Source organism: Dama dama, chromosome 4 (genome assembly GCF_033118175.1).
Source record: "Dama dama isolate Ldn47 chromosome 4, ASM3311817v1, whole genome shotgun sequence".
NCBI classification, from domain to species: domain Eukaryota; kingdom Metazoa; phylum Chordata; class Mammalia; order Artiodactyla; family Cervidae; genus Dama; species Dama dama.
This window is the reverse complement of record NC_083684.1, coordinates 53960271-53974476: the sequence shown is the minus strand read 5'-3', so window position 1 is coordinate 53974476 and position 14206 is coordinate 53960271. Positions and strand designations below refer to the sequence as shown.

General features: G+C 43.2%; 1 non-coding gene and 1 pseudogene across 1 annotated transcript; both read left to right on the top strand.

Moving 5' to 3' along the window:
- The window catches only part of LOC133055091 (galectin-10-like), an 86043-nt pseudogene extending 74918 nt beyond the window's left edge, over nt 1–11125 (top strand).
- Nucleotides 941–1047, top strand: LOC133055390 (U6 spliceosomal RNA). Its single transcript, XR_009692665.1, has one exon. It is a non-coding gene; the product is annotated as a U6 spliceosomal RNA (small nuclear RNA).
- Nucleotides 11126–14206: the final 3081 nt, after the last annotated feature.

The following is a 14206-nucleotide window of genomic DNA, read 5'->3' as shown; positions in this document are numbered from 1 at the left end:
GACTTTTCATTGATTACTTGATACTTAAAAAAAAAACACACAATGAATCTCAAGGGTACTGTGAGGAATGAAAGATGTCAATCTCAACAGGTTACTTACTGTAGGACTCAACTCCTGACAGCACAAAATTCCAGTGATGAAGCTCAGTGCTCATCAAGGCTGAGGATTCGGCTGAGGCCCTGACTATAAAGGGGCAGCACAAGGGACTCTGTGTGCCTGAACTGGGGTGGTGGTTACATGGTGCTTACACACATGACAAAATGAGATGGTATCTCACACACACACACACACACACACTGAAGACATGCAAAAACTGCTTAAATTCTAACAAAGCCTTGTGTTTTTTAAAAAACTAGTGTCACATGGGATCTTTCATTGCAGTGCACAGACTCTTTCATTGTGATGTGTGAGCTTCAGTAGTTGTGGCCCACTGGCTTAGTTGTTCTGTGGTATGCGGGATCTTAGTTCCATGACAAGGGATCGAACCTGCACCCCCTGCAGTGGAAGTGCAGAGTCCTAACCAGAGGGCCACCAGGGAAGTCCCTGGAAGCCTGTGTTAAATATCATTCCCGCCAACCTTAAATGAAGATGCCCGACAAACATAGGAAAGCAGTCACCTCTTCTTCTAGAACATGAAGCAATTGACAGCAGTGTTGATACTATTTGCAATTTCCTCATCGCTGTGTATTACACACATTACTTTTTATATTGCTTAACATTTCTGTCTTGGCATTAAAACAAAGTTGACATGGCTATTAAATACTTTATGGATTAACTCCTAAGATAAGATATCTCAGTACGTGTTCACCAGAATTTTCTCTTCCTTATTCTGACTAAATTTTAAACATGACATATCTATTAACTTTTCCTTAGGTTATCTAATCATAAAGAGATTCTGAAGAAATAGTTGAGATTTATTAACCAATAGAAATTACTGAGGGTGCTTGCTTTGGCAGCACATATACTAAAATTGGAACGATACAGAGAAGATTAGCATGGCCCCTGCACAAGGATGACACGCAAATTCGTAAAGCGTTCCATATTTTTCTGGTCAACCACTTGTAAAATAATGAAACTAGAACACTTTCTAACACCATACACAAAAATAAACTCAAAATGGATTAAAGATCTAAACGTAAGACCAGAAACTATAAAACTCCTAGAGGAGAACATAGGCAAAACACTCTCTGACATAAATCACAGCAAGATCCTCTATGACGCACCTCCCAGAATTGGAAATAAAAGCAAAAATAAACAAATGGGACCTAATGAAACTTAAAAGCTTTTGCACAACAAAGGAAACTATAAGTAAGGTGAAAAGACAGCCCTCAGATTGGGAGAAAATAATAGCAAATGACGCAACAGACAAAGGATTAATCTCAAAAATATACAAGCAACTCCTGAAGCTCAATTCCAGAAAAATAAATGACCCAATCAAAAAGTGGGCCAAAGAACTAAACAGACATTTCTCCAAAGAAGACATACAGATGGCTAACAAACACATGAAAAGATGCTCAACATCACTCATTATCAGAGAAATGTAAATCAAAACCACAATGAGGTACCATTACACGCCAGTCAGGATGGCTGCTATCCAAAAGTCTACAAGCAATAAATGCTGGAGAGGGTGTGGAGAAAAGGGAACCCTCTTACACTGTTGGTGGGAATGCAAACTAGTACAGCCACTATGGAAAACAGTGTGGAGATTTCTTAAAAAACTGGAAATAGAACTGCCATATGACCCAGCAATCCCACTTCTGGGCATACACACTGAGGAAACCAGATCTGAAAGAGACATATGCACCCCAATGTTCATCGCAGCACTGTTTATTATAGCCAGACATGGAAGCAACCTAGATGCCCATCAGCAGATGAATGGATAAGGAAGCTGTGGTACATATACACCATGGACTATTACTCAGCCGTTAAAAAGAATTCATTTGAATCAGTTCTAATGAGATGGATGGAACTGGAGCCCATTATACAGAGTGAAGTAAGCCAGAAAGATAAAGAACATTACAGCATACTAACACATATATATGGAATTTAGAAAGATGGTAATGATAACCCTATATGCAAAACAGAAAAAGAGACACAGATGTACAGAACAGACTTTTGGACTCTGTGGGAGAAGGTGAGGGTGGGATATTTCAAAAGAACAGCATGTATATTATCTATGGTGAAACAGATCACCAGCCCAGGTGGGATGCATGAGACAAGTGCTCCGGCCTGGTGCACTGGGAAGACCCAGAGGAATCGGGTGGAGAGGGAGGTGGGAGGGGGGATCGGGATGGGGAATACATGTAACTCCATGGCTGATTCATGTCAATGTATGAAAAAATCCACTGAAATGTTGTGAAGTAATTAGCTTCCAACTAATAAAAAAAAAAAAAGAAATTACTGAGTATTTTTGAGAAACACTAGGCTTTTATTGCAGAGGGAAGAGAAGGCATTCATTTAAACAAAGGATTGTAAAATAACTATGAAAGATAAAATAAAATAAAATAACTATGAAGCATCTACTAGGAGTAAGGCAATTTCAGGGACGTGGGAGTGCAACGGTAAGGTGTCAGGTACAGTCTCTGGTTTCACGGAGCTGTCAGGTGACGAGCGGTGCTCTATCCTTAAAGAATTTTAAAGCAGAGCCAATATGACTTGTAGACAGAGCACATTCCAGGTGTGACGGAAGGATGGGCAGGGATGACTCAGGTCTGGCCTGAGCTGCTGTGACAGCAACAGAGACAGATGGTGGACTGCTTCTCCGCTGAGAGAAGGCCTGAGTGTGCTGGCATGGGGGCAAAGTGCAATCATGTTTATGTTATTTACATTTATAAACACCTTTTTTTTTTTTTTGCTGCACCAAGAGGTATGTGGGATCTTGGTTCCCCAACCAAGGATCAAACCTGTGCCCCCTGCAGTGGAAGCACAGTCTTGACCACTGGACCACCAGGGAACTCCCGACATTTACAAACATGTCCAATGTCGGGTCCTGGACAGGCCCCCTGTCCTTTCTCTGCTTAATGCCTACTATCTCTGGACCATATTCACAAAGCCCAAGGGCCCACCAGCAGAATTTCAAATAGAGGCTTCTGGCCCTTCATAAACCCAGAGCCTGGACCTACCTCCTCCCCAGTAAAGCCAAAGCCTCCTGCCCCACTTTGCTCTGAGTTCATTCCCTGCCAACTGAGCTGTCTCTTTGGGGAATCCCTTTACTATTTACTGTATGGATGACAAACTTTATCTTCTATTTACTGTTGCATCTACAGACTTGGTTTAACATGACATCAGCTTGTCCTTCACGAAACCAGGTGTGCTCTGTATATTTTTGTTTATGAGAGTCTTTTCCCATAGATTTTTTGTACATTATCTTCTGGCCTTGAGGTTAGCAGAAAACAGAAAATTGGCAGTCTCATGGTACAGCAGGTTGCAACATAATAGAAATATAATCCTGTTAACATAAAAGTCAGTCTTTTTGCAGAAGTTCTCAGCTAAATTTATCTAAAAAGTTTAACACACAAAGACTCTGTGGCTCTGGTGAGGCAGCCCCTGTTTAGCACTCTTGGTTAAAATTAACAATTATCTTATTGTTTTTACACTAGGGCTAAACTCTCATTTTACTAGATCTCCAACTATATTAACAGTAGTTTCCACTGCATAACCTCAGCACATTAACATCAATCAAACGTTGATCTAATAACCACTTTTAAAACAATATTTTTTGTATTCTCTAATAGGGCTTCCTCACCCCCCAAAGGGCTCTGTGCCTATTAGGGCCCTTTTTATGGTTAATCTCCATGTATAATATCTTTTGGCTTTCAGGCCTGTTGACAATTTATGGCTTGCACCTGGTGCAACTTTAAGCAACTTCAGTAGCCGACCCTATCTTTTTTGTGGTTAATCTATTTTCTTTCTATTAGGTGTCATCTCCAAGGGAACTAGATAGGATTACATTTTCACAGAACAGAAATGCAAAGGATTGCAAAAACAGCAGATATGGCACAAAACACGTTCTTAGTCTAAAAGTTAATTACCTGCAAGAAGTCACCAGCTAATCTCTATCTAAACTACTTTCTATTAGGCACATTTGTGGCTATAATATTTGTGGAACTTTTCTCACCCCGCGAAGGGGCCTATGCTTAATAGTTTCTTTTGTTAGCGTACTGTGCTTAGGATGTTTAGAACAATTATGAGCATTTTGTGCAATGAGAGCACACATTTATCAAACAAGCCAGAATGCCAGCAAAAGGGTTTGAATTGAAGCATTTCCGTCATCCCTGGCCCCTTCATAGGGTTCCAGCGTCCAGGAGATTTATTAATTAGGGTTTTAAGTTGGTCTTTATTCAGTGAAAGAGGAGCAGGAGAGCTCTCGGCAGGCAACACAAGAATCCGCAGCAGGGTGAACAAGAACAACAGCAGAAAAGGGGGGAGGATACAGGGTAGGGTAGAGGCCGAGGCCAACCTGGAGGGTCCCTTATCCTAGACGGCCTTGCCTGTCAGGTTTTTTCCTCATGACCTCGTCATGGATGGGATCCCAGACGGCCTTGCCTGCCCGGTATTTTCTTCATGACCTCATCATGGGCAGGACCTCCCATAACAGGTCCCGGCAGCCTGGTATGTTGGGGTCCATGGGGTCACAAAGAGTTGGACATGACTGAGTGACTCAACAACAACAAACTGCTGCATATGTGTAAATCATCCTGACATCCATACAGATTTCATATGCATGTACTGGGAGGTAACCTGGAGGCATGATCAGTATCCAGCAGGGGACACTAGGCCCCCAAATTAAACAGGAAGCATTACTTCAGGAGTATAATCATCTCCCTTCATTCACTTGGGCATTTAATGGTTAATGGTTTAGTTTACAGACTTCCGGCTACTGCAGTCTCCAGTCTGGGACAGAAGAAACAAGAAGGAAACTGAGGGGTCATCAGGGAACATCACGATTGTTTAGGGGCTCAGGGTCCCCAGCTGCACCATCCTTTTCTCTCCACCTTCCTGAGTCTTCTTTATTTGTCTTACATATAATCTCTAGGATTCTTAGTCAAACTTGCTTAGTGGATGCGGTAGGAACAAGGGTATCTACTTCAACTTTTCTGAGCCAGAGTCCTACAATTTTATGTCAAACCCAGGCTCCCCTGTCCATGGAATTCTCCAGGCAAGAATACTGGGGTGGGTTGCCATTTCCTTCTCCAAGGGATCTTTCCGACCCAGGGAAAGATCCTGGGTCTCCTGCATTGGCAGGTGGGCTCTTTACCACTGCGCAACCTGGGAAGTGTTTTGGGTCAGCTGAGGATCAGCCAGTACTTTCACAGAATCTGAAGAATAGAGGACTTATCACTGGGGAAACCAAGCCCTCCTAAAACCAAGTTCCCTGCCAAGTTTATAACAGACCTCTCTATTCAAAACTTTATTCCTTCTCTTGTCCCACTTCAGGATTGAGGAGTGTCAAAGAAAAGGGGGGAGTGTTGAAACCAAGCAGGCCACTGCAGATCCCTCCAGGGTACACAGCCTCTGTAACCCCTGTTTCTTGTTTGTTGAAAAGGGCTTTAGCTTCTTTCCTGGGCCTTCCCTGAGTTCCAAAGAGCAGACTCAAACAGTTACTAATTAGGGAAGTGAGGGAAGCAGGAAAAAATGGGAGAAGCAGTTGAGCAGGAAAAGTAATGATGACTTAAACAATGGTCCAGTGATAAACAGAATGTTAGTTCCTCCTCGTAATACATAAAACAATCTGATGCGTATCTCTGAGTTGTTCTGCAGAAATTAACACCTTGACTCAAGTGGAGGATGATGACTACACACAGACCACAAGCAAGTGGCTGGAACCAGGTTGATGATTAAAGATTCCTGAAACAGGGCTTCCCCGGTGGCTCAGCAGTAAAGAATCCACCTGCCAATGCAGGAGATGTGCGTTCGATCCCTGCTCCAGGAAGATCCCACCTGCCATGGAGCAACTAAGTGTGTGCCACAACTACTCAGCCCATGCTCTAGAGCCTTGGAGCCACAACTACTGAAGCCCGTGCACCCTAGAGCCTGTGCTCTGCCATGAGAAGCCACCACAATGAGAAGCCCGTGTGCTGAAACTAGAAAGTAGCCCCTGCTCTCTGAAACTTGGAGGAAAAACCCAGGTAGCAATGAAGACCCAGCACAGCCAAAAATAAACTGGGAAAAAAAAAAGATTCCTGAAACATCACCACCAGCCAATCAGAAAGAAGTCATGCACCCTACAGCTCTCACCCCAAATGCTGCTGTTTAAAGCCCTTGCTTGGAAGCCTTCGGGAAGTTCATGTCTTTTGAGCCAGAATCATCCATTCTTTGCCACTGTGAAAATTATAACAATGTGCACCTTTTGAGTAGATTCTGCCTGTGGGGTAAAGACCTGGTAAGAGGCACAAAGGCTGCATTTTAGACTCAGCCACCCCCTCACTCCGTCACCTTTATTCCTGTATTTCCCCGGCTACTCCTTCCTCCCTGGCATTACCCTCACTGCAATTCCTGCCGAATCACAGACATGCCCTGCTCAAGGACATACTTGTGACTGAATCTGTTTCTGACATCCCCCTTCACCCTGCTGGGTAACTCTGAGGCTTAAAAACAGGAACAAAGCCAAAGGGTGGGGCTGCCAGGATTCACTTATATTCTCCAGCTCCAAGAGATTCACACACAAAACTAGACACAGTTTGGAAGAGCTGCCCTGAGGAAGACATAACAATGTAAGAGCAACAGGTGAGCTGAAAAGACACAACCTTCAGTGATCCCAGGTCAGATAAAGGGAGGAGGAAGAGGTAGGAAACGTGTAAGATGAAAATATGTACATTTCTACTTGGGATGTTGTATTGAGAGTTGTGAGTGTGTGGATAAGAGGCTCCCTGAGGATCTATTATGTGGAATCCTTGTGGGAATCGGGTGCATCCGGGACCAGTGCAATAGCGTTTGGTGCTATGTGACCGAGAGTGAACTCTACCGAGACACTGTCACCTTGGGGCAGGGGGGTGGAGCACTGACTGGGATGAGGGAGTGTGTGCATGAGTGCAAGGGGCTGAGATTATGCATCTGTCTTCATGAGTCTGTGTCTAAGAGTGGAGCACAGCTGTGCATGTATGGTGAGTGAGAATGTGGGGAGGTATGTGTGACACGGGGAGCTGCTTGTCTGTGACTATGTGTGTGAATGTGTGTGTAAGAAATCTCTGACAGGGTGTTGATCTGTGAGAACGTGTGTGGCTTGGTGTGCATGTGGGGGTTCGTCCCGACACAGCAGTGACTGTTTAAGTGCCCGTGGGTCTTTCCATGTGTATCAGAGTGGATCCTGGTTGGCAGAACTGGTGGCCCTTCCGACTATGAGTTACCCAGAACTCACCTCTGAGCATTCATGAGAGCAGAGGGAGGGACTCCTTAGATGCCTCTTCTCAAGAAGAGTGGGAGGTGACCTCAGCCCAGAGGGTGCTGTGTCTCCAGTCTGGGTCCACACACAGTGACCACTCACTCCGCCTCAGGTCTCCTCCACAAATGAGCCCTTCCCTCTGCCTCACAGGAGGAGGTGAGCAGACCCTGGCCCCCGGGGGATGGCTGCGGGGGGACGTGGTCTCAGAGAATTGAACCACCTGAAGCTGGAAGGAAAAAACTCAGCCCCAGTTCAGGGTTTACAGTAGAAATCAGTCAATAACTTGAAGATTCTCCCAATTACTTTCCTGCCACACATCCTGTGGACAAGCACTGACGGACTGGGTTCTCAACAACGTTGTACAAGTTTTTGAAAGGACATGTGTTCCCCTTGGTAATTCTGATGCACATGCATCCCACATAGGGGGCTTCCCCTTCCATTATTTCCCTCTCGCTTTAAACAACGTTCTTCACTGGTGTGAATTTTTTTATTTTTATATCCTCAAGTCTTGTCATCAGAGTTTCAGATACCAGACAGTAATTGAAGGGTGCTATTCCAGAAAGGGTCTTTCCTCTTCTGACAGGTCGCCCCTGCATGTGCCAGGGATTAGGCTAAAGACTTTATATGTACTAGCACATCTATTCCTGAGAACACCCTAGGAAGTAGGAATTCCTGATAACCCTCCTCATACTGAGGAAAATGAGGCAGGGAGAGTTCAAGTAATGGATCTAAGATGTCACTGCTAGTAAGGGACAGAATTAGGACTTGAATCCAGGAAGCTGGCTCTTGAATCCATGCTCCTGTCTGTCTCTCTTTCTCCCTGTCTGTCTCTCTTTCAGCCACACCACACAGCATGCAGGATCTTAGTTCCCTGACCAGGGATCAAACCTGGGCCCTCTGCATGGGGAGGGAAGAAACTTAAGTTCAAGTTCTTGAAACCTTGGCTCTTAACTATGACCCTCACAACTCTTCAAAGGAACAGGGACCTAACTCTGGTGCAGTAGGGAGATAGGGGACCTTAGAGTTCACCCTTTGATGTCTAACCTGCTGCACCCCGAAAAGCACTGTAGGGCGGGAGCCCACACCTGGCCTTGCCCCTCATCCACTCTCGTCTCTCCTAGCAGGTCCCATACACACAGGATGTGTCCTTGACTGTCGGGTCCTCATTGACAATCAAAGGGAAACCTGTCATCTCTTTCAGGTGGGTATGTTATATATAGCCCATGGGTGTGGAGGTGAAGGAGGAGTGAGAATACTAGAGTGTGTGTGGGGACAGTCACTTCATGCATGAGTGACGTTCAAACGTGTAAACAGCATTAGGGTAACACAGTGCAGGGGCAGGACGGCTGGCAGGTCTCTGGGTCTGGGAGAGGGGGTCAGGGCTTTGGCTCTTTATCAAGGGACGTAGAACATCCAGAAGATGCAGGCCCAAGCCAGTGACTGCTGCTCAACTTGAATCTCGGGCCAAGGACCAGGTCATCCTGCCACCCTGGGCAGGGTGAGCTGAAACAGCCCCCCAGGAACAAGGATGACAGCATCCCCAGGAAGGGTGGCCTTCCACAAGGGAGGAGCTGGGAGAGGAGGGGTGTGTGAGTCCAGTGTAGGTTCCCACACAAGGAACAGACCTGTTCAACAAGCTGTATGCTTTGCCCATCAACAGGAATCCACAAATGCAGGTGGATTTCCACACTAGGACTGATGAGAACTCAGACATCGCCTTTCATTTTTGAGTGTCCTGTGGCCAAGCTGTGAAGACAAACAGCCATCAAGATGGGAGCTGAAACCGTGAGCTGGAATCCTCCGAAATGCCCTGTGCCCATGGCCAACCATCTGTCCTGCACGCCCAGTGCTGTAGAATGAGGACAGGTAAGTGTGCCCGGGACCACCCCTTCTGTGGTCTCAACAGGCTCCCCTAGGGGAACACTGCTCTCCCCTGGCCCCACCCCAGGTGTCCTTCGGCATCCATCTCCCATCATCACTCCTGTTGGTACTGCCATCCCCAAGATCTTTTCCCAAATCTAACCAGGGTCAAGATCAGTTTACACGCCACTTTGCTCCAGATGGAGAATTGGCTCTGACTTCACCCACAGGTATCATTTCTACCTATGCCATTATTATTTGAATTTTTGTGTCACTAAATAGTTAAAATATGCATATGGGTAATTATAGTCCATCCAATATAACTCTTTCTCTCACTCTCAAACCAGAACAACTTTCTAGTTTCTTTACACTCCTTCCAGAGGTAAAATATGATTGTACAAGTACATTTACTATCTATTCATTTTATGTATATTTTTCATTTCTTTTTAAACAAATGGTGTTATAAATTTCTCTATCACACCAGGAGGACTAGAGTTTATTTGTGGTCTAGAATGTATTTTAAAGAAATACTTCCATCCATGATGTTTCATCATTTAATGTTTGCCTAACACTGCAACAGAAGGATTACCAAAAATGATTTACCTTGACCCTTATTAACACACATGAATATTTTCTCATCAATGATGCTCCATTAACATCTCTATTCCACACTTTTGTCATTATAACCTCCCAATACTTACTTACATTGGAATAATAACTGGTTCAAAAAGCACACATATTTTAAGTATGACAAATTAATACTTCAAAAGCGACTATTTCTGGAAAGCCTCACCAATAAAGAATAGGTTCGACTATTCTGACCTTTTTAAATGTCCAGTCAAAAATATAGTATTTTTAAGACTGAGGAAGAGCATCATTTCATATTTCTATAAGCTGTTAAAATAATATCCTATTTTTTAGCCATCTGTACTATTTCTACCTCTTTAAGACCACTTTACTTTCATTCCTCACCACCATCATCTCAAATCTAAGCTACTCAAAGAGAAACCTGGGTGATCAGAGTAAATGGCAGCATGGTTTAGCAGAACAGAAATGTATGTATTCAGTGAACACTTCTCAGCCACTCAGACTGTGACGCTCTGTCCAAGATTCATAAGACATAGTTCTTGGCCACAGGAATCTTCTAAGCTCGAGCAAATAAAGACTGCAACAGAGAGTGGTAGAACACCAGTGGAGGAATAAGACAAATACAAAAAATAGAGTGGACAAGTCTCCAAAACAGTCCTAAAGTCTATAAAAAGAAACATGTCTAACTGGGTTTTGAAGTTGGAATATGGGTTTTCTGAGGAAATGGTGTGTGTACCAGGGCAGAAGCAGAAAGGAAGACTGAACGTTTGTTTGCTGGCATAACTGTATTTCTTACTCATTTTCCCCTCCAGGTAATGGTAAATGGCCAACAATATTATAGCCTTACCCACTGACTCCCACCAGAGTCTGTGCAGTTCGTGCAGGTGTGGAGAGATGTCTCCCTGGCCTCAGTGTCTATCAGCCAGACAGGAATGTGACCAGAGTCCCCACTGTCAAGGAGATCTCTCCATCGAAGTGACCATGTGACTCCCAGAGTTGCAAACAGAATGGTTCCTCCCCACCCTTCCCCAAAATGTGGTCGTTAAAATTTCTGAAAACTTGACAGGGTTTGGTTCTTGCTCTGGGGGAAAAAAAGTGGTCATCACCAAGAGGGTTGTGAGAGTACTGTGGGAAAAACCAAAGAATCTAAGAAGGTAGATATTTATCTGACACAAGGAGTAAGTGACATGGTCACTGAAATGTCTGTAAAGGCATTAGCAACAATATCCTTAAATAGTACCTACTATATGTCAGATGCTCTGAACTAAAATCCTTCCCCCATTGCAGACAACTAAACCAAAGGCAACTGTCTATACCCACAAAGCTGTAATTGGTGATTTGGGGAAGAAGCCTTGTAATTTGAGAGAAATCAGGTGAAATCCACAAAAACTACTAGACTGATCAAGTCAGCAAGGCAGCAGGATTCAAGATGAACATACAGAAATCAGTTGCATTTCTTCACCTTAACAATAAAATATCAGAAATGTGAAAAAGCATCCCTTTCAAAATCACATAAAAAATACTTAGGAATAAACCTGACCAAAGAGGAGAAAGACTTAAATGCTGTGAACTATAAAACATTAACAAAGGAAATCAAAGATGATTCAAAGAAATGGAAAGATACCTCAAGCTCTTGTATGGAAAGATTAATCTTAAAATGGCCAGACTACCCAAAGCAATCCACAGATTTAATGTGATCCCTTATCAAATGAGGGCTTCCCCGGTGGCTCTAGCAGTAAAGAATCCGCCTGCCAATGCAGGAGATCTAAGAGATGCAGGTTTGATCCCTAAGTCAGGAAGATCCCTTGGAGGAGGAAATGGCAACCCACTCCAGTATTCTTACCTGGAGAATCTCATGGACAGAGGAGCTTGGTGGGCTACAGTCCATGGGGTCACAAAGACCTGGACATGACTGAGTGACTAACACATACACACTTACCAAATTACTCATGACATTTTTCACAGAAGTAGAACAAATAATCCTAGAATGTATATAGAACCATAAAAGACCCAGAATTGCCAAAGCAATCCTAAGGAAAAAGAACAAAGCAGGAGGCATAACCCTCCCAGGAATGAGGCAGTGCCACAAAGCTACAGTAATCAAAATTGTGGGGTAGTGTCACACACACACACAAACATACATATGGATCAATGGAACAGAACAGAAAACTCAAAAATAAACCCACACATCTACAGTCAATCTTCAACAAAGGAAGCAAGAATATACAACGGAAAAAGCAAATTCTCTTCAGCAAGTGGTGCTGGGAAAGCTGGACAGCCCATACCAATCGTGAAGTTAGGGCACACTCTCACACCATACACAAAAATAAGCTCAAAATGGCCTAGACTTAAATATGAGATGTGTGTGCATGCTCAGACGCTCAATCGTGTCCAACTCCTTGCGACCCCATGGACTGTAGCCTGCCAGGCTCCTCTGTCCATGGGATTCTCCAGGCAAAAATACTAGAGTGGGTAGCCATTCCCTTCTCCAGGGAATCTTCCCAACCCAGGGAACAAACCCCACATCTCCTCCATCTCCTGCTTTAGCAAACGGATTCTTAACACTCGGCCCCCTGGGAAGCCCTAAATATTAGATGTAACACCATAAAACTCCTTGAAGACAACATAAACAAAACATTCTCTGACATGAACTGTATCAATGTTTTCTTAGGTCAGTCTCCCAAAACAACAAAAATAAAAGCAAATTAAGCAAATGGAACCTAGTCAAACTTAAAAGCTTCTGTACAGCAAAGGAAACCACAAACGAAACAGACAGACAACTTAGACTGGGAGAGGGTATTTGGATGCAACCAACAAGGACTTAATTTCCAAATAGTTCACACAAGTCAATACCAAAAAAAAAAAACCCAACACAATCAAAAAACAGTCAGAAGACTTAAATAGACATTTCCCCCAAGAAGTCTTACAGCTGCCCAACCAGGACATGACAAGATGCACAATACCACTAAATTCTTAAAGAAATGCAGATCAATACTACAATGAGGTACCACCTCACACCAGTCCGAATGGCCATCACTTAAAAGTCTACAAATAACAAATGCTCAGGAGGATATGGAAAAAAGGGAACCCTCCTACACTGTTGGTGGGAATGTTAATTGATACATCCACTGTGGAAAAAGCAAGCAGGTTCCTCAAAAAACTAAGAGTTGCCATAGGATCCAGCAATCCCACTCCTGGGCATATACCCAGACAAAACAACAACAAAAAGATGCATGCACCTCTATGTCCAAAGCAGCACTATTTACAACTGTCAAGACATGGAAACAAACTAAATGTCCATCAACAGATGGATGACTGAAGATGCGGTACATATATACAATGGAATCCTACTCAGCCATAAAAAGAAAATAATGCCATTTGCAGCAACATGGCTGGACCGGGAGATTATCATACTAAGTAAGCCAGAAAAGGAAAGACAAATATATGATATCACCTATATGTGAATCTAAAATATGAAACAAACTTTTCTACAAAAGAAACAGACTCATAGACATAGAGAACAGACTTGTGGTTGCCAACGCAGTATGGGGTTAGGGGAGGGATGAACTGAGTTTGCGATCAGCAGAGCAAACTAGTATATTTAGAATGGATAAACAACAAGGTCTTACTGTATACCACAAGGAATTATACTCGATATCCTGTGATAAATTATAATCGGAAAGAATATGAAAAAGAATGTACACGTATGTATAACTGAGTCACTCTGCTGAACAGAAATTAATACAACATTGTAAATCAACTAATCTTCAAAAAAATTAACTTTTAAAAAACAGTGCTTCACATAAATTTTTAAAAATCAGGTGAAATTTCTTAATTGTTCCTTTATTCTAAGGTTGTCTATTGTTAACTGACATTCTGCCTTGCTTTGTGCAAGATGCACTAGAAAAATTAGAGGGAAAATGACATGGTCAGCATTTGAAATTTTAATCCAAGGAAGAGTTGGAGAAAACAGAAAATGAACCTCAAAAAATTCTTTTTTTTTTTAATCCAAAATTACAATATTTTTTCAATTTATGTGGGCAGAAACTGGAGGCTTACATTTTGGAAATGAACTGTCAGGGTTTTAGACCAGGGAGGACAGAATTTACTGCTGGAAAAAGCACAATTTATACACATCAATGCAGTGATCAGAGTCTGGTGTTGATGTTTCCATTAACCATTGTAGAATAACAAATCTCCCCAAAATGAATTGGTTCAAAACAACAGTTTATGCTCTCTCCCAGTTTTACAAGTTTGCTGCCTTCAGATGGGTACCACATTGCGGTGGGAAATGAAGTTTCTTATTTTGTGTTTTTGCCTGCACTGTGCAGCGTGTGGGATCTTCATTCCCTGACCAGGGATCAAATCTGGGGCCCT